Consider the following 17,201-nt stretch of genomic DNA (forward strand, 5'->3'; position numbering starts at 1 on the left):
CTCAAGTATTGTGTTGTTGTCCCCATGTTTCTGGTTTTCCCCTCTCAGAATGTCAAGCCTCTTCCTATTATCACTAATTGATTATCCTCTATCAAAGCACCTTATTATTTGTGAGTTGTAGCGATCAGCCCTATTATTTGTGGGCTTTCCCCTGACAGGCCTTTAATGGTGATGGTTGGTTTAACCCCCAGGCCTTGCTAATAGGATTTAGCAGCAGGTGACTGGTAACACAGACACACACACCCCTCTAACCCCTTCACCCCCAGGAATATCAGACCCTCCCACTGCCTGTTCACAGAAGAAAAGGCACACAAACGTTGTGCTAACACAGCCTCGTCATTTCCTCTGAGCTGAATGTATCTGGATATACTGTGGCACGGCAGGACTGTAGTGTCACCCCCCACCCCCCATTTTGATTCTGTGGAGTCAGGACAAATGCAGCAACGCAAACATATGCAAAAGCCAATGCAAATAAAGCTGAGGCAGACACGGCGCCATCTTGGAGATGACAGACGATGGCCAGACGAAAAGGCCACGGCCCCTATTCTCTGGTTCTCTCATGTCAGAGATGTCATTACAAGATACAAGGTTTGCAGTGTTTTATGGTGTAGATTTTAATGATTATTTACAGAATTTCTGGAAACAAGAAGTAATTAATGGACTGCAAATGGACTTTTACAGTGAGAAAATTTCAACTGCAATAAAATCACTAATTGTTATTGAGGACTAATCAACATATTTTACCAGTGTCATTACCTGGAGACCATCAGTGGTAGTGGGCTTGTCTAAAGGGTTTCCCCTGTGTATATGGCTAACAGGACTGTCAGAACTGCTAGTTTATCCAGGTGAGGCCCCTGTGTCATTATAATGCCCCTGTCCGTCAAGATCAGAGCTGCTAACCGAGGCAGGGCCATTCTCTCAGCTTTTATCACTTTATTTGGTGTCCATCCTTCCACTGTCTGCAGACACAAGGCAGAGGCAATCCATTTCAACCCCGACACTGATGGGAAGGAGGAGTGCAGGAAGCCTGGGTGGTGGTGACGTTGGCTGCAGGGGGAAAGTAACATGAGGAGAACAGGACCATGAGGAGCAGTAGGAGGGGATGGGTTTGTTATCCTGGTAATTAAGGACAGAGTGGCTTCCATGCCGGGTGTGCGGACAGGATGTGGCAAATTACTGGAGTCTTTGTGAGGAAAAGCTGCTCCCTCTCTGCTCTGTCCATTCTCAAGGGACCTCATCATCTTCTCTAACAGTCAGGATGGGATTTTGTACCCTCTATTCCCTCACCTTCTCCTTCCCTCTCTCTGTCTCTCTGTTCATTTCTTTTCACTTCTTTCTGTCACCTTCCTCTTGAAATGCATCTCAAAGTCTAAAGTAACATTGGAGCTATAGAATTGCAGATGGGTATGCTTACGGTGGACTTTTTGACTGAAATAGAAAACTCTCTGGGTGCTTTTTATGTAGCCCTTTTCTCCCTAAAATGTGTTTTCATGATTAAATGCACTTTCATATTTACATACCGAAACAGATTTCAGTTCGCCAATTTTTCCAACATTATCAGACAGATTTTGATAATTAACTGTGAGTGTGTTTTTCACAAGGTAATTCCCCTGATATGCAGAGAAGGACAGAGAAACAGACAGACCGTAAATACTAATTTATGTGCACATTTCACTTCTATGAGATGTCACAAGCGACAGCCCACCAAACACCACTGAGACCATAAGAAAAGTGTTTTGTTACTTTGGCATCACTGCATAATTTCTGGAAAAGAGGATATCATGCCTTGTTTTCTGTTGCATGGACATTTTTTCCCCGGGATCCTTAAGCCGTGGTGCTCAGGTGAGGCTAGAGAAAACGTTGGCCCTCACAACGACATGCAGTAGCAGCAGCAGCCACATGGCAAGACAGCGAGAGAACACTCTGGGGTTTAAAAGTACCCAAAGCATCCTGGGTAATTAGCCATTACGGCGCTGTCACAGAGGGTTCTGCAGTCAATACAGAGATAATTTGGGCAATGGTGAATGACAGTGCTGTCCAGGCTTTTGGGATGATCAAGGACAGATCCAGCTGCACCAGGCATCTGTCAGGCCCATGAATCACTCCTCCAGCCAGCAGCTGGGTGAGTGGAGCAGAGAGAATCGCTGGAGAGGCATGTGCAGACACACAAATAAACATGTTCCCCCTCTCTCCCCTTGCCACACCGGGAAATGGCTATTAAAGGTCTGCCGTTACAGAGCACAGAGTGGAAAAGGCTTGTTACCTTCAGTGGCAAATGAATGACATTGGGAATAAGGTGAGGAATAAAAGTCAGACCAAGGGGACATTTCTCACAGTTATTTCGGCTGCGTAACTAAAAGCCAAGAATGCAGCTGGCATGCAAAATTGCATCATCCAGCTTTTAAGTATTATAACTTTTATGCAAAAAAACCAAGGCTTCCGATCTCAATGCAAAAATCTGGAAACTGCTCCTTGCTCTCATTGACTTACCTGCTGACAGTTGAAAACAGTGTTTAGATTCCAGTATGTGTGTCATATTATATACACAACATTCCTCCTCTTTAAGCTTCATAAAGTGCTCCCATCCAAGTGCATGTCAGGCTTGATCCAATCATGTTTGTACACAATACATAAGCTAGTGTGGATGGATCATTACTGACATTTTTCATGTTCATACCTGGAGCTGTGGTATTATCTCTTACAGCATCCCTGCTGATAAATAGAAAGAATTATTGGTACAACTTCATATATAAAATTCAGTGTTCAGAGTTATTTATTATTTTGTATTTATGTCAGATTCATCAGACCACTGTGGCATTTTGTATTTTATCAAAATGGAAATATATATATATATATATTTATATATATATATTTATATATATATATATATATATATATATAAAAAGCACTTTTGTAGTTTTGTTAATATCTGCAAAAATTCCTGCAAATCATTTCTATGACCTAATTTAATGATGGCATCTTTCTGTCAGTGAAGTGAATGGTTTCTTCAGTACAGTGCTGTTCACTGCTACAAGCTACAAGCAAGCTGAAAACATCTTTAATCAGAAATTGCTTGTTTGTAACTACTCATTATCAAGCTGTTACCCACCTATAATATAGTTCAGGTTTATTTTTAAGGCACTTAATTTGGCCATGACCTCATTACATCATAAAATGATCATGTTACATTCACTATTGTAAGTACAGTCTTACGTACTTTATATCATCTACTTAATATTTGTGAGATTCCTTTCAAGGTTTTGTTTTGCATCATTTCAAGAGCCATCTTCTATCTTTGACATGTTTTTGGCCAAACAGTAAGAAGCCATGACAGTTGTAGTGATGTGATCCAACCTGTGATTATGTTTGAAATATTTGGGACAGTAATTCTCAAAAGTAGGATGCAGCCATGGACTGTATCTACTTTGATATCAAAACAGCTATAATTAGGACTTTAGAGCTCTTATACACTTTGATTCTATATCAGTGGGAAAAATAATTCGCTTGATACAGATACACAGGGTTTGCTTCTCTTTGAGATATAGGTCCTAATTCTGTGCAGTGTATTTAATCATAGCTGTAGAGGCTCTGCCCTGGGACTGGAGCTTCTTCTTATCATACTTTAATCAATATTTCTCTCACTATGTTAACACAAAGCAGTCCTATCAACACTGTAGAGGTGTAGTGTCCTTGTGCTATGGCTGATGAGTCTCTAGAAATACACCTGGAAATGAAATATGATTTTGTGATCTCTGCAAATGCTGTATTATTTCATTTGTGAGTTATTTTTAATTAAGAGGAGCAGGTTTTCAGTATGTATTCAAACAGTAAGCCTTTCTGTATTCATCTTTAATTTCACCTCTGATGGTTTTCACAGTGCATAGTGTGATTGCTTAGAAAAAACAGCAACTTATTATAGAAAAGGGAAGCGGATTTAGAGTAAGTCACCTTCCTTCAACATAATCACTACCATTCATCTAAGAATGGAATTAACTTCATGATAGGCAGTGAAAGTACCTATCCATCTCTGATACAGTGAATTCAAAGATGCACTGACAGTCAATTAAAAATGAAAGATAATCTGCTCCTCGCTTTGAGTGGAATCCCTGTATTCAATTTCACATATTCACTATAAATACCCGCCATGATTTTACATCAGTTTTGCCATTTATCTGTCTTTTTTTATTTTTTCTAAAGTGGAAAACCATAACATCTGAATATTTACCTGCGTTTTAGCAGGGCTGCTAGCTTCTTGGTGACTGTTGTATGACCACATTTTAGTATTCCTCTGGGATCCATTCCCGTATATATGCGTCTATAAAGGGAATTTGCAGAGAGCAAAGTGAACATGTTATGTTGGTCATTTGCTGTGCAAGGATATTTTCCTCCAAACTGCATTTTAAATGCTGTGTTTCTCCCCATTACTCTGCACTGAGAAACATTTAAATGCCCTTTAATTAGCGTGTCCTTCCTCTCTATCGATAGGCCACTGGTAATCACTCAGAGGACTAATGACTCCTAATTGAATTGCTTTAAAGTGAAACACAATAGGTCCTGTCATCAGTACCCAAACAGCAACATTTGGGAGCGAATCCAAAGCACAGGTCATTTTGTTCAGCATTTCACTAATCGAAGTTACATATTTTCACAGTAGCAGAGTAAGGCCTGATGTTACTGTGGTGATGTCTGATCATGCGCTCTCAATAGAGGCTGGGGAGGGAGAACTGGACGGGGGTGGCTTGGTGGATCATCAAAATCTCAGTAGATATTGATTTGATCTTTTCATATTGTCAAGGAGAAATCTAATCATAATAGAGCAACATCACATGATATCTCCCTCAAATGCCTTTTAACAGCATTTGCAGTTCATTATCCAGTTTGCCTGCACCAGACCCTCTCTGGTACAATATGAAAAGCTCCCTGAGCACTACAGACCTGTAGTGAGGCTGTCCTTTTCATTCACGTCTTGTCTTAACAATCAAACACCGCAGCCTTTAACTCAGATACCTACATTTCAGAACTAGACTGTTGGATTCACAGAATAACTAAAAGTGGGCAGTCATGCAAAAGGACAAGAGGTATTCATGTGTTTCTCCAGCAGGTCAAAGCCGTAATTATGCTAAATATATTCACAGGTAGTTATAAAGATAGTTAAAGTGGCTACATTCTGACATTTCTCTAAAACAGAAGTAAGGGCTGCACCTTAAATTAAACAGAGCTCAGTTGTAATGAAATGAAAAGTTGTAATGAAAAGGATGAAGAGGATGAGCAATGTTATATAGATACGCTGTACATAGAGAGATTTTATATAGAACTTAATGATCCTATTTCCCGTAGAGTGTCACGGGCATCGCAGAAACTTTCTGTCCTAATTATCCATTTCAGCCTGTCTGTTTCACATCTCTGCAGTCCCTCATTATCCCCACAGCCACCTCACAGTCTGCTCAGTGTTACTATTAGTAAAATAGAGCCTTTGATTTGTCCTCAACAGCACAGACGTTTGAAAAACAGAGGAAGGAACGAGGGCGAAAAAAGTGAGACAAAGAAAGAGAGGAGAAGAGGAGAGAAAAGTCCTCTATATTAGCCTGGACGTGGCCTCGTGTGTTGAATATATTGACCGTGTCACCCTGCAGTTTTTGGGGGAGAAACTAAATTCAAGGCCACACCAGGGATTTGATGCATCACAGACATAATAGGGGATATTTTGGTTTGCTCTCTGAAGTATGAGAAACATTTTTTCCCTCCACCCCCCCCTTGATGCAGGGAGTGTGAACTGCCGGAGGACATTTGTAAAACAAAATACTTTACTTGACTGTGGAAACAATGAGTGCCCACACCCCCCGTGGTTGTAATGATGCAGTGAAAACCAATTCAACTGATCTTAAAGTAAACTGCTGATTCAGAGAGCTCGCTTATTTGAATGATGCTCTACATGTTAACCTGTGTCCCTGAAACCAAGACGTGCTGCACCAAAATACATCTGGGCTACATCTACAGTGCATTAGCAGCCTCGTACTCACGCTTTCTGTGACATTACGTCGGTCTTATTAAAGGGCTGCCTGTACCTTACTGGCCCATATTTCAGTACAAAAATGACAACAATAAGAACCTGATCATGTTGGGTCACTCTGTTTGAAAGCAGCTCCTGCCTCGGCTTCCCTTAATTAAACCCACACAGCGCTCCTTCATCTTTGCATATTCCACGGTTGGGACATTGATACTCATTATTTCTTAAGTCTAAACACCAAGACTGTGTCAAGAATGCATCCATCACCGGCAGGCGTGCTCAGAGTCAGCAGAAAAATTTTCCACTCTGTCAGCAAATTTGGCAATTTGCAATTTTCTTACTGGGGTTCTGACATGTTTTTATCGCCGAAGATGACTTTCAAATGCAGAGATCATGAGGACGGTGGCTTGTTAGTCCTCTCTCCTAGCCCCTGCTCTAATGACAGTAATTAACAGGGCCACATTAGAGAGCCACCTCAGGAAGCATCTGACTGTTCATTTGCATGGCGTTAATACAGGAGGATGCCGTGCTGTGAAAGACTTGCCATGAGTGCAGCAGTGCAGCTCTGCCTGTTTGGCTGTCCTGCTCTTAACAGCGCCAGGGCCTATTCTCCCATTCATTATGTGCCTAAAGCTTGAGTTATCCTCTCCTTGGTAGGGGGATGAATGTTATTAAAGGCATAGCTGTCTGACACAACTCTAATGAAAAATAGGATGTTTCTGAAGGTTATGTTGCCAGCTAGCTCAGAAATGCCTGCTTCATTTTTCCCACCCCAGCACAGGGCAATGTAATTCCCACCTCTTGATAGATCTTTTTTCTTAAGTTTTTTTGTGCCTCTGTGTGCAGGAGCCTCATCATAAAGAGACCTTTATTATCCGTGTTTCTTCCTCTGTAGATGCTCAACAAAGGGCGAGACTGGACTTTTTGGCAGATCATACAATTGTGAAAAACTACATCTGTGTGTTCTAAAGTGGTAAGCTGCTGCTGTGCAGGTTTAATTGAGAGGCATTGCTGTGTTTTTCATGCAGACAGGCGAGTGGTTATATTTTGCTGCATTTTAAAATTAGAATTCTCTACTTAAGATTTCACAGTTATTGATATTTGTCACTGTTCGCATCATTTTTTACCTTTAATTTCAAAAAGATATTTTTGAGATTATAATTTACAAATTGCACAAAGAGTAAAAAACAACAAAAAACAAAGGAGTGTTACACTACAGTAAGTGGTCTCAATTCAGGCTTGTGACAGTGAGGGACGACTGCTCAGCATTAGGGTCGGACTGCACTTTTCAGAGCTTCATCAGAGGTGGCAGGTCACACCGGAGACGACCTGACCCGCCCACACTGACGGATCCCAGCTCTGGCCTTAAGTGTAAATCCTCCCCTCCCCCTCGATCCCCGCCCCGGTTTGGCCTCGCCAGTCCCTAACAGCCCCATCAGAGCCACATGGGAGGCCTGTGACAGACATGTAAGATACCAGGCTGCTCCAATTTAGCCTTGTATTTAAATAAGAGACTTCTCTGTAAAGTCACTATTTCAACATCTTTTGTAAGTTCATGACTGTTGCCACTGTCAGTAGCAAACTCAATTCTGAAGACGAAACTTAAATAACACCTAAAGACATGTATTGTCTTATTGTGCCACTGATTCCTTATTAAATATTGAGGATGTATCTGTACAGTATATACATAAGCTCTTTTTTCTCTTTTGTCTGACCAGTAAATTAGAAACCTAAAGCTTAAATAACACCCCCTTTTGTTAAAGAGAAATGTACCTTCAAGCATAGTTGTTCTTCCTTTGATTTTATACTGGCTGTCCTTCATGTGTGAATATAATCAAATGTCACCACCAAGTTAAAACTATGAAGAAGAAAAAAAGGAAAGAGAAACCTCTTAAAATACACGACATAACTGATAACATTACAACAGAAGCTACAGCTACAAGACTTTTGTTTTATTGGGAAATGTAAAGAAAATTGAAAATTGAAAAATGAAAGTTTACCTTCTCTTTTGATCCAAAAAAGAAAAAAAAAGATTTAAAAAAAATCTAACTTTGTCGCAGAGTAACACTAACTACATGCATTGGCAACTGATCAGCATCTCTGAGAAATAATGAAATATTTTCATATTATTTTAGGATAAAATATATTTAAATAAATTAACATATTCTCGACATTTGACAATATATATCTGATTTTAATCAACAAGAAAGATGGTAACATCCTGTGCAAATAAACTTGTGGGAAAAGTGAGTTAACGGGGAAATTCCATTAACCTCAAACCTAAAAAAAAAAAAGTATGTGAACACTGCCAGTTTCACTCTGATCTCTGAAAACTGTTATATATTTTCATTATAAAATATGGCATTATATTTATATAGTGAGATATATAGTGAGGAAGTTTCAGTTAGCCATTTTGCAGTGCAAAAAAAGTACAGTAAAATGATCTTCACAACAGTCAAACCAGTTATCAAATAGAAAATAGTGTCTCCCTTAAACTGATTAAATTACCCTTTCTCCTCCTTACCACTTTTAAACTGTGGGAATTATTTGTCCACAAATATACATTGAACATTGAACAAAAATGAAATGTTACATAGAATTCTATTTTAAGGTGAGTTTCCCCCTTAAGTCAGGAAACATTCTCTGTTACTGTTGGCTGAATGATTTATGTCTTCTTATCAGTATCAGAAAAAATGTTAGCATCACAGAAGTTCACCTTCAGGCATAAAGATTTATCAGTTATGATTCATTTTTGAAAAATGAATTTTTGACAAGACAGAACACAGATGCAGTATCAGATAACAGACAGCAGAATGTAACTCCCAGCGATTTTTTTTTTGTATAACTTTTTTTATTATAAAGCTCTAGAAATCTGTGCCTGCTTTGCTAAACATTACTTTAAAAATTAAATTATTTGTTGCTGCCATTCATTTTTTTCCAGGCTGCTCTAATGCCAGGGTTACACCGTTCCCTTAGCTGCTGTGTCTGCTGTGCAATCAGCAACAGACCCTAAACACAGATGTTTCAGGGTCAGCCAGCAAGACCTCTGACAATTGGTCGCCACCTCTTACTGCGTGTAAATCACAGCCAACGTCAGAAACCCCAAAAAACCATGGGTATGTGGGTGTTCCCCCTGCCAAAAAACATGAGTTGCAAGCTGATAGCGGTGCCATGTCACTTTAAATGCTTAATCTTTGGAACCTGAAATTTTGGGGTTGTGACCTGTGTCGGCTTTTTGTGTTTTTTTTCTGAAAGCTGGTGATCATATAATATACAGCATTTGGTGTATTCCTGTTGATGAGCACTCGATTTATTTGTCAGTTAAACAAAAGGAATGATTTTCTCATGTATAAATACCTGTTTAATTTCACTTCTTGACTTCATTTCTTGCCACGGCTGATATTACAGCTCCATCACCTGTGGAGCGTTTAAAAACATGCAACTATTGTCGCTGCTGTCGGGCATTGTGGTTTGTTAGGGATGTTTTTGAAGCAGCGACTCTCCGTGTCAGATTATGCCACATATCCATTTGACTTTCATAAGCTGTTTACGCTTCAGAAATTGTGGCAATGGCTTCTCTCTTGTGCAAAGGCTTTTACATATGTTTTGTCTCAGAAATACTGCCCCAGTTATAGCTATCATCCTAAAAGGAAAAAAAAAAAAAAGAAACACCACCACAAAGTTACATGAGGCTTATCATTTGCAGTTTTCCTTTTCTTTTCATTTGCATGTTGTTTGGTCTTTGACTAAAACATGCAGGAATAATTGCAGTGCAAAAGAAGACAAAAATGAAAGTAGCAATGAATTCTTACATCCATCAAGCCATAAAACAAACTAATTGCACTGGTACCTTTGATTTATTTTAACTTCATCACCATTAACCTAATAGCTGGTCCATTATTTCTGCATTCTTATAGAAACCAAAGTCTCCATTTTTTTTAAAAGAGCAATTTCTGTGGATGTATTTATGGCCTATGTTTTACACAAAGCCTGGTAATAATGTGTTTAATGTGGACAATATTGCTTACACATGGGCTCTTATTAGTGAGTGGTAGTTTGGTCTCGGGATCAGTGGCGGTATCCTTAAGGGATGGCCTCTCTTAGGGAAAGGATGAAGCAAGTACATGTGAAAAAAACCCAGCATGAGTCCTGTTCAAAGGCACAGACGAGTTCTGACTGGATTAACATTTATTGACCAGTTGAAGCTTTCCTTTTTTTCCTCCAACCCCCTCTTTTTTTATTTTCTTTTTCCTTTTTTTGCTCCAGGACAAAGATTCAAACTTAATTGCAGTGGCTGTTCCACCAACTGATCACCAATGTGCCAACAAAAGCCTCCCTAATAGGTGCTTCATTAAGGATTAGAAACTCTCTATTACAAAACAAATTAAGCATGCTCTGATCTTAACCTATAGGTCGAACGGCATTACAGCAAAGTTTAAGCTGTTAGATGGCTGAAAAACTTATTACGCGTTAGCGCTGAGGTAGCAGTTTGGTATTGATTTTACGATAGCTAGGTATGATGATTTATGGAGTGCTTGTGTCAGTATAACAAGCTGAAGGACACACAATATCATCTCCAACATCATTAAAATTCAGAGGTCTCCAGAGCTAGCTCATCAAGTACTGTTCACCACCTTGGAATTTCATACAGACACACACACACACACACACACACACACACGCATACGTATAGTCAGAAATATCAGGATCGAGATAAGCTGTGTATTCACTCAGGCTTTCAGCTTTTTACTGTTATTTTGTACCACTTTGATGCCGTGCTACACCACATTTTGAGTACATTGCTGTTTTCTTTTAACTATTTTTACCTCCTTTTGCACTTAATTTGCGCCATTATAGCATGCTTACGCTCTGATTTGCGTATAAGCTTGGTTAATGTTTATATCAATTGTACAGCACAGCAGTTCAAAAGGTCTACCCTCAATACAATCTGCGCCCTGGTCTCTGAGCAGCAGCTAACAGACTCATGGCAGTAAAATCTGTGGTACACTAGAGCCCCCTGTGGGCACATGAAAGTAATGCTGGCTGTTGGTAATGAGCCCCTCTGTAGTTATTTATATTTGGATGAGGATTTGTTGTTGAGAATTTGTCCCAATGATGATGATGAACATTATCTGATTTCTGTCTTTCTTTTTTATTGTTTCTAAGCAGTTGTTAAGAGTATTCTGCTACAGTTCAGCACCAATCTACATTTTAACATGTGACTCATTGGTACATTTAGAAAATTAAGATCATCATCTTGTTTTCTTCGTGTGCTAGAAGTCACTTATTATTCTAATGTTGCAAATACATATACTCTGAACAGACATCAAGCACAGGATGGTGCTTTTTAAACTTTCTGTAATCAGACTCTGCCAACATTTTCCTTTTCTTTCCTGTTTTTGTAAATATATTAACTACTCTTGAAAAGTCCTTCAAACTGGCAAATAGAAATTCTTCAGTGGTATTTTAAACAATGATTAATTGAAATTGAACTGTCAACATCAAGATCAACATAAAGCTACTGTGCTAAGAACGATGCCTGTAGAATTCATGGTACAATAATAAGGGGCAGGGATAATACCAAAGCAAACAAATCATTTAGCTGTGATTTCAAAGAAACACCCCCCACCCCCAAAAGAACCCCAACAAGGAGACTTCAGACTACCATATCAGGTCGGGCTGTCCGAGGATCGGCCTGTGGGATGGAGGTAAGCTTCTGGGCTTCTGTCTGTCTTTCTCTGTCTCTCAGATTCCTCTGGATCCACCCCCCTCCTGGATCCCAGATTCTCTCCATCATCTCCTCCAACCGTGAGGTCTAACCGGCAGGGCAGGGGCGTGTAGGCGGACATGCTGGGCGCTGGCAGCGTGCTCCGTCTGCTAGTGAGTAATGCGAGTACAGAGACGACCCCCTCCAACCCCTCCACCCCCACACCCAAACACACACACACACACACACTCACATCTTACACTCCTAGAAAGAGATGGGCCATAGATGGAGAGGCAGGCACTCCTGCTGTGACTTGGCGCACCCCACTGGACAGCTGGAGACTTAGGGAAAGGAGACGCTGCCAAACATGCCTGACAGAGCAGGGGAGCGCTGGAGGTGCAAGGCTGGGTGAGGCCTGAGGTGGCTCCCATACCTGCAGCTGATCACCGGCCCATCATCTGTAATTATCTACACTTATATACCAGTGAGATAAGAGGGATGGTGGACACACACATACATACACATTTATAATTACATTAAAATGCTGTGAAGACAGACAAGTGACCAACCAGTAGAAACCGTTCTTCAGTGGGTTTGGAATGAATAGGCCTACTTATGTTGCTCTGGCGAGGAGCTGGTATCTGCTGTTATTGTTTTGATTGATATACTTGTAAGCAGTAATAGGGATAATGAGCTTCTGCATTGTTTAGCTAATGCCAATTATATTGTATAACACAAGCAATTTGCCCAAACTCAGTGGTTATTTCTAAACACGAGGCAACAGTGAAATCTATTACTGTCTCATATGAGTCATATGAATGTTTGGCAAATCAAAGCAGTGTTGATTTATGGCTGTAACTAATGATTGTTTTCATTATCAATTATTCTGGCAATGATTTTCTTAATTTGTTTTTTTTTACTAATGGTGTTGTCTAAGAGAAATGAAAGAAAAACAGGAATCAGTAAAAACTGTCTAGTTTCCCAAAGCCTTAGGTGACATCTTCAAAGTGCTTGTTCTGTCTGACAAACACACCAACATAAAAAAAACTAACTAAAAAAAAAGATTTTAGTATCAGATACCACAAAGACACACAGCAGCTCCTCACATTAGAAAAGTAAAAACCAGAGAGCTCTGTGTGTATGAATCCATTCAAATCAAATTTGTTGCTGATAAATTTTCTGTAGTGTGACCAGCTGTTTCATATAATTGAAAACTCTTAACAATTCTCAGAAAAAATATCTGAAGAGAACTTACAAAATGTTCTGATAAGCCAACAATCCACAAATTCTCCTTCTCCAGGTCAAACAGCTGTGGTATATGCAGATGAGAGAAAAGTGTTGTAATCTTTAGTGAGACTCTTCATCATGACGCTGTCGAGCTGGTGCTGTTTCACAACTATAGCTTCTAACACAGGGTAGATCCCTCCCTGTAAGGAATAATACCACTTTAATGTTATGAATATCAAGCTAACCCCCCCTGCAATGTAGCTGTGGCCCATTTTCTCCTCCTTCATTCTCAATCTATCCGCCTAATCTTGATTCATCAGTTACTGCAGCTTATTATGGAGCCTTGACAGCATGCTCGGGTTCTTGATAAATGACACTGCTCAGGCCAGATTCAAAATGTGAGGCTCAAGTGCCAATTATCTATGCAGACCTGGTTAATAAGGGGATCTCTTGTTAACTATCTGATCTCAGCATGGGCATCATTTGTCATGAAGGCCCTTGTTTACCTCAGAGACAGGAGTTCCCAAGACCTCCCCTGCCTAACATATGTAAAACCTGGATCTTTGTTCCTTCAATAACCTTTTATTAACAGCCTGACATCATGATTAAGTTTGGTCCAAACACGCGCACAATGAGGTACACAATTACCCTCACCCACTCGCAGAACCGCAGCAGATCACAGTCAGAGAGAATAATGAATATTGAGCCGGTGTTTGATCCATTCCACATCGAAAGCCCAATTTGCTCAAGCACCTGGAGCTGTGCCGCTGCATGCAGTTTTTTGAGGTGATGATGGATACTCATGGGAGCTTATTTCCATGAGCACATCTTCTCCTGATTTGTAAAGATGATAAGTGCTTTGACCTCAGCTCATCATTACAGCTCATTAAAGCTTTTGTTTGTTCCACCTTGGAAGAAGAGGCTGGTTTTAAATCAGCTCATTGCAAAGCATTATGGCTCTTGACTGTTAAGGAGTTGGAGATGTTCCGCGCCTGTGTTTTAGTTTTCATTTAGCAACTTCTTCGAGGTCTCAAGGTCTCAGATTAATAAACACTCGCTGTGGTCAGAAGTGCGGAGCAGCCGGGGGAGGTGAGATGCCCCCTGTCTTCCCTGAAACCCAGCATTGCCATCCTGTCAGCCACAAATCGTGATGTCTGGCTCACAGGCTCGCTGCTCGGGCTTAGTATGTATTTTCTTCCTGGGAAAGTAGCAAATAAAATATTTTGCAGGTCTGCCTAGCCCAGGGGACTTTGTCTTCCATCAAGAAACACCTCTAGCTCGTAAGTGCAGAAGTTGTAAAATACTTCCAGACAGCACTTGGAACATTCCTTTTAACCTTAGTTGTCCAGCATGAGATATAGAAAAAATGATTCTTTGAAATAAATAATTAATCAGTGTGTTTTCTATTATTGCTTGGATATGGAGTCAGTAGGAAGCCAGGTGGAGCGATCAGATCTTCACAGCATCCCCACTTCCTGTCCCCCACAGAATGCTAGACTGTCTAGGCAGCATCTGCTGAGGAAAATAAAGCCCCTTTTCCTTCTCATGTAGAGAAGATCATTTGCATAATATCCCCCTCTGTAAGGTGAAAACAGAATAATAATTGGTTTGCCCTTTTCTCTCTGTGTGTTGTAAAACAGTTAGGAATTAATTTGAGGATAACTGTGCAATTAATTCTAAATGCTAAAGATGGTGTGGGGGCTTTGATTCAAAGGAGGGGAAAGGATATACAGACTGAGGTCACGAAACAAAGACTTTGTGTCTCTTCTGTTGCTGCTGCTAGAACTTCACTGCATTTTAAGAGAGCATGTGGGGGTTTTTAGGGGTATTTTGCTGACAAACAGGGGCAAATTGCACACTCACTTACCCCTCAGCTGTGTTGTTTGGATATTCTTGTCTTAATGATGAATAATGGTGCTGCAGGAAAAAAGGTTGCATGAATACTAGAATTCATGAGTCTGTTTTTAACCTCGTTACACGACGCTGTAAATTCCACATGCATCCCCATTATAGCTAATGAGCAGCACTGTAATCAGTGCCTGACTGGGTGTTTATGTTTGTTTTGTTTTTTTTTTGCATAATAGTGCATTTAGAGTGAAGGAACATGCTCCAGCCTCCTCAGACAGAGGAAGGTCAACATCAAAAAGTGCTGTTTGATGTGACAATAGATTTGGTCTGACATTAGAGTTTAGGAGATTTGACAGAGGCGGTGTGATATTAGGACATAGTTTTAGTGCTGTAGCAGTGGCTTGGACGTGTCTTGCCTCTGTAGCTTGTCCTATTACAAGTAGCAACTTCATTCCCTGGTACTTCCACAGCAGAAAAAGAACACGCCTCGCCATGAGTCCCAATTACACCTAATGATGGCAAAAGGATGGAGCACATGCAGATTGTGCCGCAGTTCCTTTGTCACGCCAAGCACAAGGCATGATCATTTATCACACCAGTCATATCCTGCACTCCTCCCTGAGCACAGACAATGAATCCCAGCACATCATCCATGCTGTTATTTGTGTTTAACTGCCAGGAAAGGGAAAATAAAAGCCCAGTTACAAGGCGTGCAAGAACACGGCTGTATCCTGTGAGCAAACGTGAGAGTCTTCACCTTCAGGGAGGAAATGTTGCCATCCTCCAGCCCTCAGAATAGATCTGTCCCGACAAAGTCTTCACACACACGACCTGCCGCCTTTACCCCCTGTGTTTAGATGATTTAGTTTGTAATCAATTTTGCCTTTGAAATCTAAATGAGACGACTGTAAGGTCTGTGTGTTACACGTGGAGAGGCGGGGGAGAGCTTAGTGTGAGATTTGGGGGGTGCTGTGTGAATGCGCGTGCTGCTGCAGTAGAGAGGCGGCTCTGGCGCTTGTCAGTGGCTTTCTCCTAATCCTGGCCTGATCTTTGTGTTTGATCCGCAGCATGGTCCTGAGACAGCATGAGCAGCAGCTACTGCTGTAATTTAAAGTCAATATTGTACTCATGATCCCTCTCCCCGGGCTAACTGAACAGCCTCTCACCGCGATGGAGAAAGTCATCTCTGCTGCTTAGAGGGAATCCTCAGCTTGAGTAGTTCTCTTCTCTCTGATTCTCAAAAGCAACCTGGCCATGGGTTGTGTTTGCTCCAACAAAAAGAAAGATTTGGGATTATATTTGCTGTTTTCCTCTCTGCCGGTATCTTACCTCTTTCCTGATTGCTGACTTGCCATCTAAACATTGTGCTATGAAGTGCCCTAACTTTACAAAAACACAGTAAGATACTGAACTGAACCATTTCACATTTCATTGTTTCACTCTCCTACATAACTTAAAACATCAAATGTTTCCTAATCTTTGAGAAACAAAATGTAAGTACAAATAGCATATGCTCACTTTATATATATTTTTCAATAGACAATATTAAAATTGCTCATAAAAAGTTAGTGTTTGTGACCATTCCTACAAACCCCATCAGAAATTGTTATTGACTCCAGGATCCAGCTAACAAGCCCACAGTGACATCAATAGCTTTGATGATTCATTCAGAAGCACTTTAATAGATCTAAGATTAGAAATGGAGGTCTCATCCACAAATCTCCTCCCGTGTTATTACACCAAGAGCTAAGATATTTATCCTGCGTGAACGACGATATATAAGAGTGGCTCAAGGGCCCATTAAATCCATACATGTCATGATCTGCAGTGTGTTCCACTAAAACTTTCGACAAAATGCGTTGCTGACAAACACTTTGATTGAGGCTGCACAGGGCTGTAAATTTAAAAGCCAGGGTCACTGAACTCTCTATAGATAGAGGTGAAATGTCAAAAATTGATTCCTTTAGTGGCCACAATTTGTTTTGATATAGTGTGAACCTTTTATTATGGTACAATCCTACCATTTAGTGTAGTGGTTCTGCAGCAGGTTTTGGTTTCAACCAAACAGCTGTTGACACTGATCACCATGTGCAACCAAGGGAAGAGGAAGTTACCAATCATTTTGTGATTTTTGTGGAAGTCTACATTCATTTTAGAAAGATCAAAGGGCTTTGACCTGTAAGAATACACTGACTTGTTGGGAGATTGGTTGGTTTATGAAACAGTTTACACATTCTTGAGGATCGTGATAACACTTTAACATACTCTGTGACTGGTATTGCTGCCCCAAGCTTAAATACTCCTTTAAGTATTTCAGAATTATAATGCATGCGACGGGTCTGGCAGATAAAGTCTTAATTTCACAAATCTTAATCTTCTAGTAGGTAAAAAAAAAATTGTATTTTGCCAGAT

The 17,201-nt window shown here is 40.4% G+C and overlaps 1 long non-coding RNA gene across 2 annotated transcripts in view; it reads left to right on the forward strand.

Moving 5' to 3' along the window:
• Positions 1-17,201, forward strand: part of LOC108882958 (uncharacterized) — a 77,443-nt gene that overhangs the window by 50,075 nt on the left and 10,167 nt on the right. The window contains exon 3 of one of the 2 annotated variants that reach the window (XR_001960855.2): positions 11,624-11,711. The exons of the other annotated variant lie outside the window; for it this stretch is intronic. This is a non-coding gene — a long non-coding RNA (uncharacterized LOC108882958). Of the gene's footprint in view, positions 1-11,623; positions 11,712-17,201 lie in introns of those variants that run through there. 2 annotated transcript variants of the gene reach the window in all.

The sequence above is a fragment of the Lates calcarifer genome, linkage group LG1, assembly GCF_001640805.2.
Source record: "Lates calcarifer isolate ASB-BC8 linkage group LG1, TLL_Latcal_v3, whole genome shotgun sequence".
NCBI lineage: Eukaryota > Metazoa > Chordata > Actinopteri > Centropomidae > Lates > Lates calcarifer.